This window comes from Euprymna scolopes, chromosome 27, assembly GCF_053919585.1.
Source record: "Euprymna scolopes isolate OS-2025 chromosome 27, ASM5391958v1, whole genome shotgun sequence".
NCBI lineage: Eukaryota > Metazoa > Mollusca > Cephalopoda > Sepiida > Sepiolidae > Euprymna > Euprymna scolopes.
Window position 1 is genome coordinate 12,037,177 of NC_136508.1, and position 18,905 is coordinate 12,056,081.

Sequence of the window (18,905 nt, forward strand, 5' to 3'; positions counted from 1 at the left end):
TCTGCATAAGTCATTTGGTAATCCCAAGTAGTTACCCGTCCTAGAATGGCCATACTATGTATTGCTAAACTTTCGTTATTAGCATAAGTCATTTAGTAATCCTACGTAGTCACCCATTATATAATGACCAGACTACATATTACTTAACTTTCGTGATCTGCATAAATCATATTGTAATCAGAAGTATTCACCCATTCTAGAATGACCAGCCTATGTATAGCTTAACTTTCATGATTTGCATAAGTCATTGGGTAATCCCAAGTAGTCACTCATTCGACAATGACAAGACTCCATATTGCTTAACCTTCATGATCTACATAAGTCATTTTGTAATCCCATATAGTCACCCATCCTAGAATGACCAGACTATGTATTGCTTAACATTCGTGATGTATATAAGTCATTTAGAAATCCCAAGTACCCACCCGCTCTAGAATGACCAGACTATATATTGCTTAACTTTCGTGATCTGCATAAGTCATTTGGTAATCCCAAGTAGTCACCGATCCTAGAATGACCAGTGTATGCATTGCTTAACTTTTGTGATCTTCATAATTCATTTGTGTAATCCCATGTAGTCACCCATCCTAGAATTACCAGACTATGCATTTCTTAACTTTGTGATCGTCATAAGTCATTTGGTAATCCCAAGTAGTCACCCATCCTAGAATTGCCAGACTATGTATCTTTAACTTGTGTAATCTACAGAAGTCATTGGGTAATCCGAAGTAGTCAACAATCCTAGAATGGGCAGGCTATGTATTGCTAAACTTTCGTGATCTTCATAAGTAATTGGAGTATTCCGAAATAGTCACCCACTCTAGAATGACCAAATTATGCATTGCTTAACTTTCGTGATCTGCATAAGTCATTTCGTAATCCTAAGTAAGTCACCAATGCTAGAATGACCAGACTATGTATTGCTTCACTTCCGTGATCCGCAAAAAAATTGGTACTCCAATGTAGTCACCCATCCTAGTATGACCAGACTATGTATTGCTTAACTTTCGTGATATGCATAAGTCATATAGAAACCCCAAGTAGTCACCCATCCTTGAATGACCACACTATGTATTGCTTAACTTTCGTGATCTGCATCAGTCATGTCGAAATCCCAAGTAGTCACCCATCCTAGAATGACCTGACTATGTATTGCTTATCTTTCGTGATCTGCATAAGTAATTTAGTACTCCCAAGTAGACACCGCTCCTAGAATGACAAGACTATGTATTGCTTAACTTTTGTCTTCTGCATAAATCATTTGGTACTCCCAAATAGTCACTCATGCTAGAATGACCAGACTATGTATTGCTTAATATTCGTGATATGCATAACTCATTAGTAATACCAAGTAAGTCACCCATCCTAGAATGCCCAGACTATGTATTGCTTAACTTTCGTGATCTGCATAAGTCATTTGGTAATCCCAATTAACTTTTGGGATCTGCATAAGTCATTTTGTAATCCCAAATACTCATCTATGCTTGAATGACCAGACTATGTATTGCTTAACTTTCGTGATCTGCATAAGTCATTTGGTAATCCCAAGTAGTCAGCCATCCTAGAATGAACAGACTACATATTGCTAACATTTAAAATTTTCAAATCGGCCTATAATCCACAAGCACATTCAAAATTGTCGAGTCGAACCTATACGTCACCTATATCATGCAATCCCAGACGATACTTGGTATTCTGCTAGTACAAATCCATCGGTTTTCTGCAAGTGCATATACACCTACTTTATCCAATCCTTGCCGATGCCGGGTATTTTGCTAGTACAGATACCAACCTATGTACCATCCAGGGCGAGGCTGGGCATTTGGCTAGTACATATATCAACCAATATTTTCCAGGCGTTGTCGATTGTTCTTCCAATCCTAGGCCATGTCGGGTAATCAGCTAGTATATATATATCATGCTAGTGCTATGCCATACTATTACGGGCGACGCTGGGTATTTTGCTCGTATATATGCACCAATTCTGTCCAATGCGCACCTTGTTTTTACTTAGTATTTTGGCTAAGATCATAGTGTAGTATCTGTTCTTAGAAATAAAGCGGTTTCATCATTCGCCCCTCCTCCCACTAACTCATAATATGCCTCTCACCTTCCTCATAAATATATAATACGCATTTTTACTTGGTCTTTTGGCTAAGATGAAAGTGTAGTATATGTTCTTAGAATTAAAGCGGTTTCATCGTTCTCCACCCACCACCACTAAGAAAATAAGGAGACAACCAAACGTCAATCGAAAATAAGGAGGGCCTTCTAAATAATGTTTTTAGTTTAGCTGTGATTTTTTGAATATGACATCTAAATATAAGGGAGGTAACTTACATATTATAACAATGATTGTATATTAATCTAAATGAATTCGACAATGAAGCTACACTCAAGGGAAGTCACTTGCATATTGTAACACTGATTGCATATTAATCTAATTGAATTCGACAATGAAGCTACACTGAAGGGAGGTAACTTGCATATTATAACAATGACTGTATATTAATTTAATGCAATTCGACAATGAAGCTACATCCAAGGTGGGTCACTTGCATACTATAACAATGATTGCATGTTAATCTAATGGAATCTGATAATGGAGCTACAGCTAACGGAGGCCACTTGCGTATTGTAACATATATACTGCGCAAGCACCTTCTAAATTTTTAAAATCGGACCTATAATGCACAAGCACCTTCAAAAGTTCTACATGGGACATATACTGCACAAGCACCTTCTAAATTTTTCCAATTGGTACTATACGGCACAAGCACCATGTAAATTTTTCAAATCGGACCTATAGTTAACACACATTTAAAATTGTCCAATGGGACCTATACTGCACAAGCACCTCCAAAATTGTCAACTCGGCCTATAATCTACTAGCACCTTCAAAATTGTCAAATCGGACCTATAATGCACAACACCATCAACATTTTTGAAATCGGACCTATACCGCAAAAGCACCGTCAAAATAGTCGAATCGGACCTATACTTCACCTATATTATACAATCATAGGCGACACTTGGTATTCTGCTAGTACACATCCACCTATGTAATACACTCCCGGGCGACGCCGATTGTTTAGCTAGTGCATATGCACCTACTTTATCTAATCCTGGGCGATGCCGGGTATTTTGCTAGTACAGATACCCACCTATGTAATACATCCCACCCGATACTGGGCATTTGGCTAGTACATACATCAACCACTTGTTTCCAATCCCAGGCGTCGCCGAGTGTTCTTCCACTCCCAGGCCATGCCGGGTAATCAGCCAGTATATATGTCGTGCTAGTGCTATGTAATACTATTACAGGCGACGCTGGGTATTTTGCTCCTACATATGCACCAGCCCATGCCCTGTGCTTTCCTCCCTCTTTCCAATACGCATCTTTTTTTTTTTACTTGGTCCTTTGGTTAAGATCAAAGTGTAGTATTTGTTCCGGCAGACACTGCAAGCAAATACCATATATGGGGGAACCCCCACATATAAGACCTTGGCCAATGTAGTGGCAACCCTTCATACCAATAGTCACTATCCAGCTCCCCTACTCCCCGGGGAGTTGGTCCCAATTTCCCCTTCACTCCTCACATTAAAAATCGGCCTTGTGCCTAATTTGCCCTGTGGGGGAGCAAATAAATACCTCAAATACCTTCATCTTTCACCCCCTCCTCCCACTAACTCATAATATACCTCTCACCTTCCTCAAAAGTATATAATACGCATTTTTTTTTACTTGGTATTTCCGCTAAGATCAAAGTTTAGTATCGGTTCTCAGAATTAAAGCGGGTTCATCCCTCTCCCCCACCACACTAAGAAAATAAGGAGAGAAACAAACGTCAATCGAAAATAAGGATGACTTTCTGTGATTTTTTGGAATATGACATCTAAATACAAATTATGCAATTTTTTTTTTTATAGGAGATAATGCTCGGCAAAAAATTAAGCTGTATAAGACAGTTACTTGTTTTTTTTTGGGGGGGGCTACGATCAAAATGTAGTATATGTTCTTAAAAATAAAGACGTTTCATCTTTCGCCCTCTCCTCCCGCTAACTCATAATATGTCTGTCACCTTCCTCAAAAATATATAATACGATTTTTTTACTTGTTCTTTTGGCTATGATCAAAGTGTAGTATCTGTTCTTAGAATTCAAACTAATATACGAAAAATATATAATACGCATGTTTTTTTTTACTTGGTCTTTTTGACTAAGATCAAAGTGTAGTATCTGGAGCAGGGAGAGTCGGTCCCAAAGGAAAGCGGAAAGGAAAATGCGCCTCAAAATAGCAACCCTTCCGCCAAGGAACAGCAAAAACAGTCCAACCTCACCAAAGATCCAACACCAACAAGAGGGTCGGCATGGGGGAAGACTGTAGAGAAGCAACTGTCCCCTCAAGAGTATAGAGACTTGTACTTGACCAAGTACAGACAATACATAGAGGGGGCAGAAATTAAACCAGTGCCAGGCGCTTGGGAGGCAATCGAAGACAGAGTGCTCTCCCTCATCATCTCGGATATGCCGGAAAACCGCCTCCTAGGGATGAAAATGAAGACATGGCAGGGCTCCTACACAAGCTAAACATCCCGGTATTATGCCTGTACCAGAGGAGCTACGCTATGTGGGACATCCTCCTACCAACCAAGGAAGATGCGGAGAGACTCTCCCTACAGGAAATTAAGTATGGGAGAACAAAACTAAAGCCCGAATACCAGGGCAGGACAAGGACCCGGGTGCAGGTATTCAATGTACCTATGCAAATATCAGCAGAAATCCTGGGATCCTTCTTCACACAGTTCGGCGAGGTGGAAAAAATAACCCCAGTGCGGTCGAAAACCGGCATGCACTTGGGCAGCTACACTGTGGCCATGAGGCTAAAGAAAGAAGGCTTCCAGGCGATACCAGCACAGCTGACATTTAAGGAGGCAACTATGACAGTAGTAGTGGAGGGGCGTCGTCCGCACTGCTGGTTCTGCCAAAAACAGGGTCACATGGCCAAGAGCTGCCCTCAAAGGTCAACTCCTACTCAAGTGACACTAAAGGCGGTCCCAACCTCTGAGACAGCACCAGTGTCCAAACAGGCTGTCACAACTCCTGCAACCAGAGCACCAACCCCAGCACCGAGGAAACCCAAAACTGTGCAGGAGGCCAAAGGGGAGGAATGGGTCACGGTAATGAGGCGGAAACGGAAGCCCACAATCCCATCTGCCACCGTCCCACAACCAACCCAACAACCGAGGCAGCAACAACAACAGCAGCCTCAACAACAGTCGCAGCAACAGCCATGGCAGCAGACACAGCAGCAGCAGCCAAACAAGCTGTTGAACCAGCCGCAGCAACAACATCAGCTTCCGCGGCAAATTCCACCACCAATGCCACGAAAACAGCAGCAACAACAAAAACAGCAGCAGCAGCAGCCAGAACAGCAGCAACAAAAACGGCTGCAGCAACCAGAAAAGCAACAGCATCAACCGGAGAAACAACAATTAGAGGAGCAGCAACAACCAACGGTCCCCACACCAATTGAGACGGGGATCAAGCGAAGAAAACACTGCTCCTCTGAGGATGAATCTGCTAGTGAGAGGGAGAGGAACTCAACCTCAACACTCCCCGGTTCATTCAAAAGAATAAAAAAGAAAAGGAAAGGGGAAGAAAAGGCAGCCCCCACTCCCTGTGAGCATACACCACCTTTAACAACAACACAACCCACTTCTACCCCCATACAACATACTGCACCAACACTAGACACCGCACTAACACCAACACCAACATCAGACACTGCACCAACACCAGACACTGCACCAACACCAGACACGGCACCAACACCAGACACCACACCAACACCAGACATCACACCAACACCAGACACCGCACCAACACCAACACCAGACACCACCCAGACACTCGTCCCCACACCAATGCAAATTGAGCCGCCATCCCAGAAAGAAAAGAATGAACCCGGGAGGGGGAGAGACCCTTCAGATTCTGCCACCTACGGACTCACTCCAACAGGGACTCTCGCCCTCGAAACGAGAGAGGAACTTTGTTCTGTAGACCCCCTGTCTATGGCAATGGGCGTACCACACCGGCAGAGAAAAAATTTAAAACCTCTGCTGGACTGCCAACAGATAGGGGGAAAAGACGTTAATGCCCCCTCAAACTTCCCGGACGCCCCACGGCTAACAACTTTCGTCAGGCTTCCTGAGGCCTGCAAAACCAACGTGTGGACAATGCTGGAAGCCGCTGAAGGGGCTGGTCCGGGAATTGAACTGATTAGGAAAAATGACCCTTCCCTTGAGGAACTCGCAAAACAATGCAAGGGAAGGGTCCCAGTGTTGGTCCATCCGTCACTCTATAGGGCCCTTAAATTGACTTATCCTTTGGATGTCGGCGGCATTGTGAGAGAAGGTCAGGACATGAAAAACCTGACCACCTTGAGCATTGCACACAACGTCGGTGTCCTTTCCCCGGCTGACTTCGGAGCTGAGTGTAACACACCTTAAGGTAGGTACCATGGCTTTGAATTTGGCTAGTCTGAATGCGAGGGGCTTGAGATCATCGGGCCGGGCGGCTCGTCTCCGGCACGATCTCTTGTCCCTGGGAGTGGATGTCGCTGCGATTCAGGAGACGCATTTCGTTTCCTCTGTGGACTGTCAGGTGCTGGCCCGAGACTTTGAGGTTTTCTCAGCATATGACAGCCCGCGGGGGAAGGGAGTTTCCGTGTTGGTTAAACGTACCCTGTCGGCGACGGTCGACGTTGTCCATAGAGATGCGGTGGGTAGGCTGGTTGTGGCCGATGTTGCCGTAAAAGATTCTGTGTTTCGGGTGATTGCGGTTCATGCGCCCAGCACCGCTCGTGAGAGGGTCTCATTCTTCAGTCAGCTTGACGTGTTTGTAGATTGTCGGAAGCGGGTAGTGCTAATGGGGGATTGGAATTCCATCTTAGACCCCGACATAGATAAGGTAGGAGGCGGAGCTAGAGGATCGGAGAGGTGCGAGTCCAGCCTGGCTGATCTGATGGCTAGATGCGGTCTGGTCGACAGGTTTCGGGTCGAGCATCCAGGGCGGGAGATGTGGACGTTGACCAATAGTGTTTCCTCCTATCCAAATACTTATTTGGACAGGATGTTAGTTAGGAGAGGCGAAGTAGACTTCTTATCTTGTCCCACGTTCACTTGGCTAGGCACGACGGACCATAAATTAGTTATGACCCGGCTGAAGCTAGGAAATAGGCCTAAGTTAGCGGGGTACTGGAAGTTAAACACCTCCCTTCTGGAGATACAAGACTTCCAAGATCAGTTAAGAGAATTGATTAAAAAGGCACTAGTGGGGGCGGTTACCGGGAGTAAGTGGTGGTTAGGTCTCAAAGCCAAGATGAAGCTTCTCCGTCAAGTATGCCCAGCGCCTCGCACTAGATAAGGCCAAGACGAAGAAGAAGCTAGAGCAGAAACTAGCCCAGGCTACGGGGGAGGGTGATAGGGTTAGTCAGGAACTAGCTAAGCAGGACCTTCTACGCGAGACTAGCGAGCGTTACGAAGGCCAAGTAGTTAGAGCTAGGCTTAGAAAGATAGGCAACGAAGCAGTCAATTCTGATGCAGACGTGCGCCGTGAGGTTTCTAGGCGTGGCTCGGACAAATACATTGCAAAAATCAAACATCCGAATGGACGCACCCTGGAATCGACTCGGGAGATCTGCGAGGGGTTTCGAGAACATTTCGAGCAGCGTTTTACGCAGCAGCCCGATCTTCCGGTCCTTGAGTTTAGCGACTATTTGGCCGACTCTCCCCGCCTCGAGGCGGCTAGAGCTGCTGGTTGCGAGGGCCGGGTGACGGAGCAGGAGGTCTTTACTGCGCTGAAGCAGGTCAGCTGTGACAGATCGGCAGGACTTGATGGTCTGCCATACGAACTGTACTTGAGGCTGTCGCCCATGTTTCTGCCTCTTCTGACGGATATGTTCAACCATTGGTTTGCTCAGGGATCCATCCCAGGGCAGGTGACCAAGGGAGTGATCACATTGCTGAAGAAAGGTGACGGGCATGGAGGGGAAGAGTTAGACGACTACAGGCCCATAACTCTGCTAAACACAGAGTTGAAGATTTTGGCCAAGGTCCTGTCGAATCGGCTGCAGGTTGTTATCGACGAGTTGGTTGAACCGGAACAGAACTACGCTGTGAAGGGGAGATCGATTCAGAACAACTTGCACCTGATCCGCATGATCCTAGAGGGGGGAATAGATGACGACACGGAAGCCGCGCTGATAAACTTAGATCAGTCCAAAGCTTTCGATAGGGTCGACCATCGTTTCCTGGCATCTGTCTTAGAGGCTGCCGGTTTTAAACCGGACTTTTGCAAGTGGATCTCCATAATGTATCGACAGCCCATGGCTGTCGTGCAAGTGAACGGAAAGCGCTCGAAACCCTTTGTTATCTCTCGGTCGGTTCGTCAGGGTTGTCCGCTGTCGCCCCTGCTCTATGTCCTGGTTTTGGAGCCTCTTCTCCGCAAGCTGAGACATGGGGAGGCAAATTCGGCCCTGCGCGGAATGGCTCTGCCTGGCGGCTCAGCTGCCAAGGTATCCGCGTTCGCCGATGATGTCACGATCTTCGTGTCGGGCTTCAGAGACATTGAGGTCGTGTCGGAGGCACTCACACAGTACGAAAGAATTACAGGGGCCAAGATAAACCGCAACAAGTCGGTAGGACTGCGGTTGGGCGCATGGAGTGGCAACGCAAACCTCCCTGCGCCCTTCAGCTGGACAGATGGCCCGGTCCGGATCATCGGCGTGTGGTTCGGACCGGGTCTCCAGCTTGACAAGAATTGGTTGGAGGTACGGTCAAAGGTGGAGGCTGCAGTCAATTCGTGGCTTCCTAGGAAACTTTCCTTAAAGGGTAGAGCTGAGGCGTGCGCCACTTACGTCTTTCCTCAAATCCTTTACCGACTGGCCGTACTTCCCCTGCCTGCACAACACCTAAAAGCTCTTGTCGAACTCTTGTCCTCGCTCCTTTGGGACAGAGGAAGACACTGGGTGAGCAGACAGGCCTGTATTCAACGTCCGTGTGAGGGAGGCTTGGGAATGCCGGACTTGAAGTGTCATCGAGATGCTGAGAGGCTGGCCTTCCTGAGCCACTATATGCAGGAGGACCAACCGTGGCACACCTTCCCCGACCTCGTTCTCGATCCTTCCATCGAGAGCCGTCGCAGGCCGCGGGGAGAATCTGCCTACATGAAAGAGTGCCGAGCCGCGCTAAAACGACTACCAAAGTCACGTGGCCTTGTGACTGCTACCCGTAGGGAACTCCACAGGGATCTAGTGAAGGGGGCCGCTGACGACCCGCTATGCGCGCGTTTGGGGTGGCAGCAGAGTGAGATCCGCTCCGCCTGGAGCTGGGCACCAGGTTCGAGTCATCTGAACAATTCGGAGTTCTCTCTGACCTGCCGATTGGCCCGAAATGCACTTCCACTCAACAACATACAATGCAGTTCTGGGTTTCTGGAGTCGCCTGATTGTCCCCGTTGTGGGACAACGGCTGTGGAAACTACGGATCACGCTTTCTTCGATTGCCGCGAACTCCGCCAGTACTGCTCGTATGTCAGTAGGGTGACGGCTCGCATCGATCCTGAGCATCCTCGCCCAATTACTGTATCCAATGTTGTGGACAACGTGAGGCCGCCGTGGGAACGGGAAAGACAAATGGTCTACGTTACGATTCTGGCCATGGCGAGAATGGTGATTTGGACGTCGCGTCTGCAAGGTTGCCGAGGGGTGTTGTATTTTTCTGATCAAGATCTGATCGCGTTCTTTAAACACCAACTACGGGTGAAGATCAGATGTGATAGAAGAAGGCTGCATCGCGCGGCATTTGACAGAAGATGGATACATGTGGCAAGTCTGTGTGTACGAAGAGGAGCCAAATTTGAATACGTGTTCCCCGCCTAGGTGTGGAACGCGCAGTTCTGTAAAGTTAAATTAAACAAGTAGTCTCTCATCTAGCTGAGTGTGTGTTCCATCCCTCCCCTATTAGGAAGCCTCCAAGATCCCCATCCCCTCTTACCTGCAATTTTTGTTTTCACCCCTTCCTCTAAATTTTACCCATCTTGGAGAAAAAGAAATACAAACTAACCTCCATCCCTTACCCACAAAAATTTTCTTTTCGCCATTCACCCCCATCTAGAGGGCATCCCCACCTAGAGACTGACCCGCAGAAGCGAGGTTCCTTTTACAAACCTAGTGGAACGGGCAGTTTATCAACTAGACGGGGTTGGGAGGGTCCTACTATTAACCTTTTTATTTTTTCTTCCCCCGCCCTCGACACAAATGAATTATTGTACCATTTTATTGTTATCTTTTTTGTTTTTACTCGTCAATAAAAAATGTTTTAAAAATTGGGAGTTACTAGGAAGTCCCACAATATTAAAGGGTGAATGCGGTATTATGGTGAAAGAAGATACTAGCTGGGAGAAACTTTTGACTTTGTTTAGATCTGGTGTGACAAGGATGACCAACGACCCCCAAAATCCCCCCTTTTGAGTTGGCCATGTGCCTAAGTTTTTTGTTCACCGTTAATTTTACTGTATTTTTAACATGAATAAAAGATTTAATATCTCAAAGTGTAGTATCTGTTCTCTGATACATACACAGCGATAGGCAGTGTTGTTCTGGCGACACATTCTCGTGCCCGGCGAGCTTGTTGGGTAGCGTTCTGTCCGCACCCCCACTTGGTCTGTCTTTCTCTGCTCTCCCCCCTCACGGGGGGATCCGAGCTGATAATTTACGACCTACCCGCGAGGGAGGGTCGGAAACACTTTCTCTCTTCCCTCCACTAACTTCCCACTCCCTCTCTCAGTTCTATCTCCCCTCTTGCCGCCTTTGGCGCCACTTCTTTTTGGCGCCAAAGTCGGCTCCCAATTTGGACGCCGACTCCACGTCACTCATTTTGGTTAATTTATACAGGGAAGAGAGAGGTTTTTTCAAAAATGTACACCCCCAGCCCGGGGATCACCAATACAGATACCCCCGGCCAGGAGGCTACCACAAGAAAAACTGCTCCCCAAGAGGACGGCTCCCCAAGAGGGGAAGAAAAAAGCAACGGGGCATACCGCCCGGACACTAAACCAAAGGACGCCCCTCAGAAGGGAGAAAACTCACCAGCAGCTCCCCAAGAGGGCGACTCCCCACAAAGGGGAGGAAAAACAATGTTGGACGGGGCATCCCGTTCCGACAACAAAAATCAAGAGGCAGTAGCCCCAAAGGACGAAAAGGGAGACAGTGCTCCCCAAGAGGGCGACTCCCCACAAAGGGGAGAAAAACAATGTTGGACAGGGCATCCGCTCTGACAACAAAAATCAAGAGGCAGTAGCCCCAAAGGACGATAAGAGAGACAGTGCTCCCCAGGAGGGCTACTGCCCCAAAAGGGGAGCAAATCAAGAAAACGAGGGGGCATACAGCCTAAACCTCCCCAAAACAAAAGGGGCAAAAGCTCCCAAGGACAATAAAGAGGACAATGCTCCCCAGGAGGCCGACTCCCCAAAAAGGGAAGTATTTCCTGGAAGAAGTATAGAGCAGGGAGAGTCGGTCCCAAAAGAAAGCGGAAAGGAAAATGCGCCTCAAAATAGAAACCCTTCCGCCAAGGAACAGCAAAAACAGTCCAACCTCACCAAAGATCCAACACCAACAAGAGGGTCGGCATGGGGGAAGACTGTAGAGAAGCAACTGTCCCCTCAAGAGTATAGAGACTTGTACTTAACCAAGTACAGACAATACATAGAGGGGGCAGAAATTAAACCAGTGCCAGGCGCTTGGGAGGCAATCGAAGACAGAGTGCTCTCCCTCATCATCTCGGATATGCCGGAAAACCGTCTCCTAGGGATGAAAAAGGAAGACATGGCAGGACTCCTACACAAGCTAAACATCCCGGTATTATACCTGTACCAGAGGAGCTACGCCATGTGGGACATCCTCCTACCCACCAAGGAAGATGCGGAGAGACTCTCCCTACAGGAAATTAAGTATGGGAGAACAAAACTAAAGCCTGAATACCAGGGCAGGACAAGGACCCGGGTGCAGGTATTCAATGTACCTATGCAAATATCAGCAGAAATCCTGGGATCCTTCTTCACACAGTTCGGCGAGGTGGAAAAAATAACCCCAGTGCGGTCGAAAACCGGCATGCACTTGGGCAGCTACACTGTGGCCATGAGGCTAAAAAAAGAAGGCTTCCAGGCGATACCAGCACAGCTGACATTTAAGGAGGCAACTATGACAGTAGTAGTGGAGGGGCGTCGTCCGCACTGCTGGTTCTGCCAAAAACAGGGTCACATGGCCAAGAGCTGCCCTCAAAGGTCAACTCCTACTCAAGTGACACTAAAGGCGGTCCCAACCTCTGAGACAGCACCAGTGTCCAAACAGGCTGTCACAACTCCTGCAACCAGAGCACACACCCCAGGACCGAGGAAACCCAAAACTGTGCAGGAGGCCAAAGGGGAGGAATGGATCACGGTAATGAGGCGGAAACGGAAGCCCACAATCCCATCTGCCACCGTCCCACAACCCACCCAACAACCGAGGCAGCAACAACAAACGTAGCCTCCACAACAGCCGCAGCAACAGCCATGGCAGCAGACACAGCAGCAGCAGCCAAACCAGCCGTTGAACCAGCCGCAGCAACAACATCAGCTGCCGCGGCAAATTCCACAACCAATGCCACGAAAACAGCAGAAACAACAAAAACAGCAGCAGCAGCAACAGCCAGAACAGCAGCAACAAAAACGGCTGCAGCAACCAGAAAAGCAACAGCATCAACCGGAGAAACAACAATTAGAGGAGCAGCAACAACCAACGGTCCCCACACCAATTGAGACGGGGATCAAGCGAAGAAAACACTGCTCCTCTGAGGATGAATCTGCTAGTGAGAGGGAGAGGAACTCAACATCACCACTCCCCGGTTCATTCAAAGAATAAAAAAGAAAAGGAAAGGGGAAGAAAAGGCAGCCCTCACTCCCTGTGAGCATACACCCACTCTAACAACAACACAACCCACTTCCACCCCCATTCCACATACCGCACCAACACTAGACACCGCACTAACACCAACACCAACATCAGACACCGCACTAACACCAGACACTGCACCAACACCAGAAACTGCACAAACACCAACACCAGACACCGCACCAACACCAACACCAGACACCACACCAACACCAGACACCGCACCAACACCAACACCAACACCAGACACCACACCAACACCAGACACCGCACCAACACCAACACCAGACACCACACAGACACTCGTCCCCACACCAATGCAAATTGAGCCGCCATCCCAGAAAGAAAAGAATGAACCCGGGAGGGGGAGAGACCCTTCAGATTCTCCCACTTACGGACTCACTCCAACAGGGACTCTCGCCCTCGAAACGAGAGAGGAACTTTGTTTTGTAGACCCCCTGTCTGTGGCAATGGGCTTACAACACCGGCAGAGAAAAAATTTAAAACCTCTGCTGGACTTCCAACAGATAGGGGGAAAAGACGTAAATGTCCCCTCTAATTTCCCGGACGCCCCACGGCTAACAACTTTCGTCAGGCTTCCTGAGGCCTGCAAAACCAACGTGTGGACAATGCTGGAAGCCGCTGAAGGGGCTGGTCCGGGAATTGAACTGATTAGGAAAAATGATCCTTCCCTTGAGGAACTCGCAAAACAATGCAAGGGAAGGGTCCCAGTGTTGGTCCATCCGTCACTCTATAGGACCCTTAAATTGACTTACCCTTTGTATGTCGGCGGCATTGTGAGAGAAGGTCAGGACATGAAAAACCTGACCACCTTGAGCATTGCACACAACGTCGGTGTCCTTTCCCTGGCTGACTTCGGAGCTGAGTGTAACACACCTTAAGGTAGGTACCATGGCTTTGAATTTGGCTAGTCTGAATGCGAGGGGCTTGAGATCATCGGGCCGGGCGGCTCGCCTCCGGCACGACCTCTTGTCCCTGGGAGTGGATGTGGCTGCGATTCAGGAGACGCATTTCGTTTCCTCTGTGGACTGTCAGGTGCTGGCCCGAGACTTTGAGGTTTTCTCAGCATATGGCAGCCCGCGGGGGAAGGGAGTTTCCGTGTTGGTTAAACGTACCCTGTCGGCGACGGTCGACGTTGTCCATAGAGATGCGGTGGGTAGGCTGGTTGTGGCCGATGTTGCCGTAAAAGATTCTGTGTTTCGGGTGATTGCGGTTCATGCGCCCAGCACCGCTCGTGAGAGGGTCTCATTCTTCAGTCAGCTTGACGTGTTTGTAGATTGTCGGAAGCGGGTAGTGCTAATGGGGGATTGGAATTCCATCTTAGACCCCGACATAGATAAGGTAGGAGGCGGAGCTAGAGGATCGGAGAGGTGCGAGTCCAGCCTGGCTGATCTGATGGCTAGATGCGGTCTGGTCGACAGGTTTCGGGTCGAGCATCCAGGGCGGGAGATGTGGACGTGGACCAATAGTGTTTCCTCCTATCCAAATACTTATTTGGACAGGATGTTAGTTAGGAGAGGCGAAGTAGACTTCTTATCTTGTCCCACGTTCACTTGGCTAGGCACGACGGACCATAAATTAGTTATGACCCGGCTGAAGCTAGGAAATAGGCCTAAGTTAGCGGGGTACTGGAAGTTAAACACCTCCCTTCTGGAGATACAAGACTTCCAAGATCAGTTAAGAGAATTGATTAAAAAGGCACTAGTGGGGGCGGTTACCGGGAGTAAGTGGTGGTTAGGTCTCAAAGCCAAGATGAAGCTTCTCCGTCAAGTATGCCCAGCGCCTCGCACTAGATAAGGCCAAGACGAAGAAGAAGCTAGAGCAGAAACTAGCCCAGGCTACGGGGGAGGGTGATAGGGTTAGTCAGGAACTAGCTAAGCAGGACCTTCTACGCGAGACTAGTGAGCGTTACGAAGGCCAAGTAGTTAGAGCTAGGCTTAGAAAGATAGGCAACGAAGCAGTCAATTCTGATGCAGACGTGCGCCGTGAGGTTTCTAGGCGTGGCTCGGACAAATACATTGCAAAAATCAAACATCCGAATGGACGCACCCTGGAATCGACTCGGGAGATCTGCGAGGGTTACGAGAACATTTCGAGCAGCGTTTTACGCAGCAGCCCGATCTTCCGGTCCTTGAGTTTAGCGACTATTTGGCCGACTCTCCCCGCCTCGAGGCGGCTAGAGCGGCTGGTTGCGAGGCCAGGGTGACGGAGCAGGAGGTCTTTACTGCGCTGAAGCAGGTCAGCTGTTACAGATCGCCAGGACTTGATGGTCTGCCATACGGACTGTACTTGAGGCTGTCGCCCATGTTTCTGCCTCTTCTGACGGATATGTTCAACCATTGGTTTGCTAAGGGATCCATCCCAGGGCAGGTGACCAAGGGAGTGATCACATTGCTGAAGAAAGGTGACGGGCATGGAGGGGAAGAGTTAGACGACTACAGGCCCATAACTCTGCTAAACACAGAGTTGAAGATTTTGGCCAAGGTCCTGTCGAATCGGCTGCAGGTTGTTATCGACGAGTTGGTTGAACCGGAACAGAACTACGCTGTGAAGGGGAGATCGATTCAGAAAAACTTGCACCTGATCCGCATAATCCTAGAGGGGGGAATAGATGACGACACGGAAGCCGCGCTGATAAACTTAGATCAGTCCAAAGCTTTCGATAGGGTCGACCATCGTTTCCTGGCATCTGTCTTAGAGGCCGCCGGTTTTAAACCGGACTTTTGCAAGTTGATCTCCATAATGTATCGACAGCCCATGGCTGTCGTGCAAGTGAACGGAAAGCGCTCGAAACCCTTTGTTATCTCTCGGTCGGTTCGTCAGGGTTGTCCGCTGTTGCCCCTGCTTTATGTCCTGGCTTTGGAGCCTCTTCTCCGCAAGCTGAGACATGGGGAGGCAAATTCGGTCCTGCGCGGAATGGCTCTGCCTGGCGGCTCAGCTGCCAAGGTATCCGCGTTCGCCGATGATGTCACGATCTTCGTGTCGGGCTTCAGAGACATTGAGGTCGTGTCGGAGGCACTCACACAGTACGAAAGAATTACAGGGGCCAAGATAAACCGCAACATGTCGGTAGGACTGCGGTTGGGCGCATGGAGTGGCAACGCAAACCTCCCAGCGCCCTTCAGCTGGACAGATGGCCCGGTCCGGATCCTCGGCGTGTGGTTCGGACCGGGTCTCCAGCTTGACAAGAATTGGTTGGAGGTACGGTCAAAGGTGGAGGCTGCAGTCAATTCGTGGCTTCCTAGGAAACTTTCCTTAAAGGGTAGAGCTGAGGCGTGCGCCACTTACGTCTTTCCTCAAATCCTTTATCGACTGCCCGTATTCTCCTTCCTGCACAACACCTAAAAGCTCTTGTCGAACTCTTGTCCTCGCTCCTTTGGGGCAGAGGAAGACACTGGGTGAGCAGACAGGTCTGTATTCAACGTCCGTGTGAGGGAGGCTTGGGAATGCCGGACTTGAAGTGTCATCGAGATGCTGAGAGGCTGGCCTTCCTGAGCCACTATATGCAGGATGACCAACCGGTGCACCCCGTGGTTACTGCCGCCATCCCCGACCTCGTACTCGACCCTTCCATCGAGAGCCGTCGCAGGCCGCGGGGAGAATCTGCCTACATGAAAGAGTGCCGAGCCGCGCTAAAACGACTACCAAGGTCCAGTGACCTTGTGACTGCTACCCGTAGGGAACTCCACAGGGATCTAGTGAAGGGGGCCGCTGACGACCCGCTATGCGCGCGTTTGGGGTGGCAGCAGAGTGAGATCCGCTCCGCGTGGAGCTGGGCACCAGGTTCGAGTCATCTGAACAATTCGGAGTTCTCTCTGACCTGCCGATTGGCCCGAAATGCACTTCCACTCAACAACATACAATGCAGTTCTGGGTTTCTGGAGTCGCCTGATTGTCCACGTTGTGGGACAACGGCTGTGGAAACTACGGATCACGCTTTCTTCGATTGCCGCGAACTCCGCCAGTACTGGTCGTATGTCAGTGGGGTGACGGCTCGCATCGATCCTGAACATCCTCGCCCAATTAATGTATCCAATGTTGTGGACAACGTGAGGCCGCCGTGGGACCGGGAAAGACAAATGGTCTACGTTACGATTCTGGCCGTGGCGAGAATGGTAATTTGGACGTCGCGTCTGCAAGGTTGCCGAGGGGTGTTGTCTTTTTCTGATCAAGATCTGATCGCGTTCTTTAAACACCATCTACGGGTGAAGATCAGATGTGATAGAAGAAGGCTGCATCGCGCGGCATTTGACAGAAGATGGATACATGTGGCAAGTCTGTGTGTACGAAGAGGAGCCACATTTGAACACGTGTTCCCCGCCTAGGTGTGGAACGCGCAGTTCTGTAAAGTTAAATTAAACAAGTAGTCTCTCATCTAGCGTAGTGTGTGTTCCATCCCTCCCCGATTAGGAAGCCTCCAAGATCCCCATCCCCTCTTACCTGCAATTTTTGTTTTCACCCCTTCCTCTAAATTTTACCCATCTTGGAGAAAAAGAAATACAAACTAACCTCCATCCCTTACCCACAACATTTTCTTTTCTCCATTCACCCCCGTCTAGAGGGCATCCCCACCTAGAGACTGACCCGCAGAAGCGAGGTTCCTTTTACAAACCTAGTGGAACGGGCAGTCTATCAACTAGACGGGGTTGGGAGGGTCCTACTAATCACCTTTTGTTTTTTCTTCCCCCTCCCTCGACACAAATGAATTATTGTTACCATTTTATTGTTATCTTTTTTGTTTTTACACGTCAATAAAAAATGTTTTAAAAAATTGGGAGTTACTAGGACGTCCCCCAATATGAAAGGGTGAATGCGGTATTATGGTGAAAGAAGATACTAGCTGGGAGAAACTTTTGACTTTGTTTAGTTCTGGTGTGACAAGGATGACCAACGACCCCCAAAATCCCCCTTTTGAGTTGGCCATGTGCCTAAGTTTTTTGTTCATCGTTGATTTTTTTCTGTATTTTTTTAACATGAATAAAAGATTTAATATCTCAAAGTGTAGTATCTGTTCTTCAGCTTACGAAACTTTTGCTCTTCGATTGTCTGAGAGGGGATCTGCCACCGGGCTCTTCAGCCAGGTTCAAGGCTTTTTTTCACGTCTGCAAGGACCAGACCCCCTCCTTTTGGGAGTCAGGACCTTCAGCATAGTCTAAGGTTTTAGTCTTAAGCTTTAGTTTTAAGTTTTCTTCTTTTCTCCCTCTCTCTGGGAGGAATGTCTAATTCTCCCTCTTAATTAACTAGCGGCACTTTGACCCGCTAGTCTGTTTCTTCCTTCGCTGCTCTCCCGTTGGATCGAGCAGACCGGGTCTCCTTGTCGCTTCCTGTTGGGGTTGTTTGTGGGAAGGGTTTTGGGGTTAATACCTCTTCGTTTTTGCCTTCTCTCTGGGCAAAGAGGCCTTTCCCTCTCTCCTCTTAATTGCGACGCGGCACTCTGACCCGCTAGCTACCACTGCGTCTTTCTTCTCTGCTCTCCCCCCGCAAGGGGGGATCGAGCTGACTAACCCGACCCCCCCGCAAGGGGAGGTCAAACCTCTTTCTCTCTTCGCCCCTGGCCACCCCCTCCATCCCTTTGTCCCCCATACTGTTTTATTTTTCCTCCCTCCTAGGTCTGGTCTGCGTCAGCGACCAACGTCCCCCCCACGATGCCGAGCAGGCGGGGATCACCACCCCAAATGCGGAGCACCGTTCCCCCAACTAAATCCCCGGAAAAGGGAGTAAAATCCCGGCCCCGGGCCAACGAAGAGGAGATGGAAGGCAAGGTAGGGCCGCAACCCGCGGCGACCTTTGACACCATGCTCCCCGAAAAGGGCACTCCCAGCCCGAAAAGAAGGAAGAGGCGACAAGCGAGGTAAAGAGTCATGAGGCCCACGAACCACAAACGACGGAG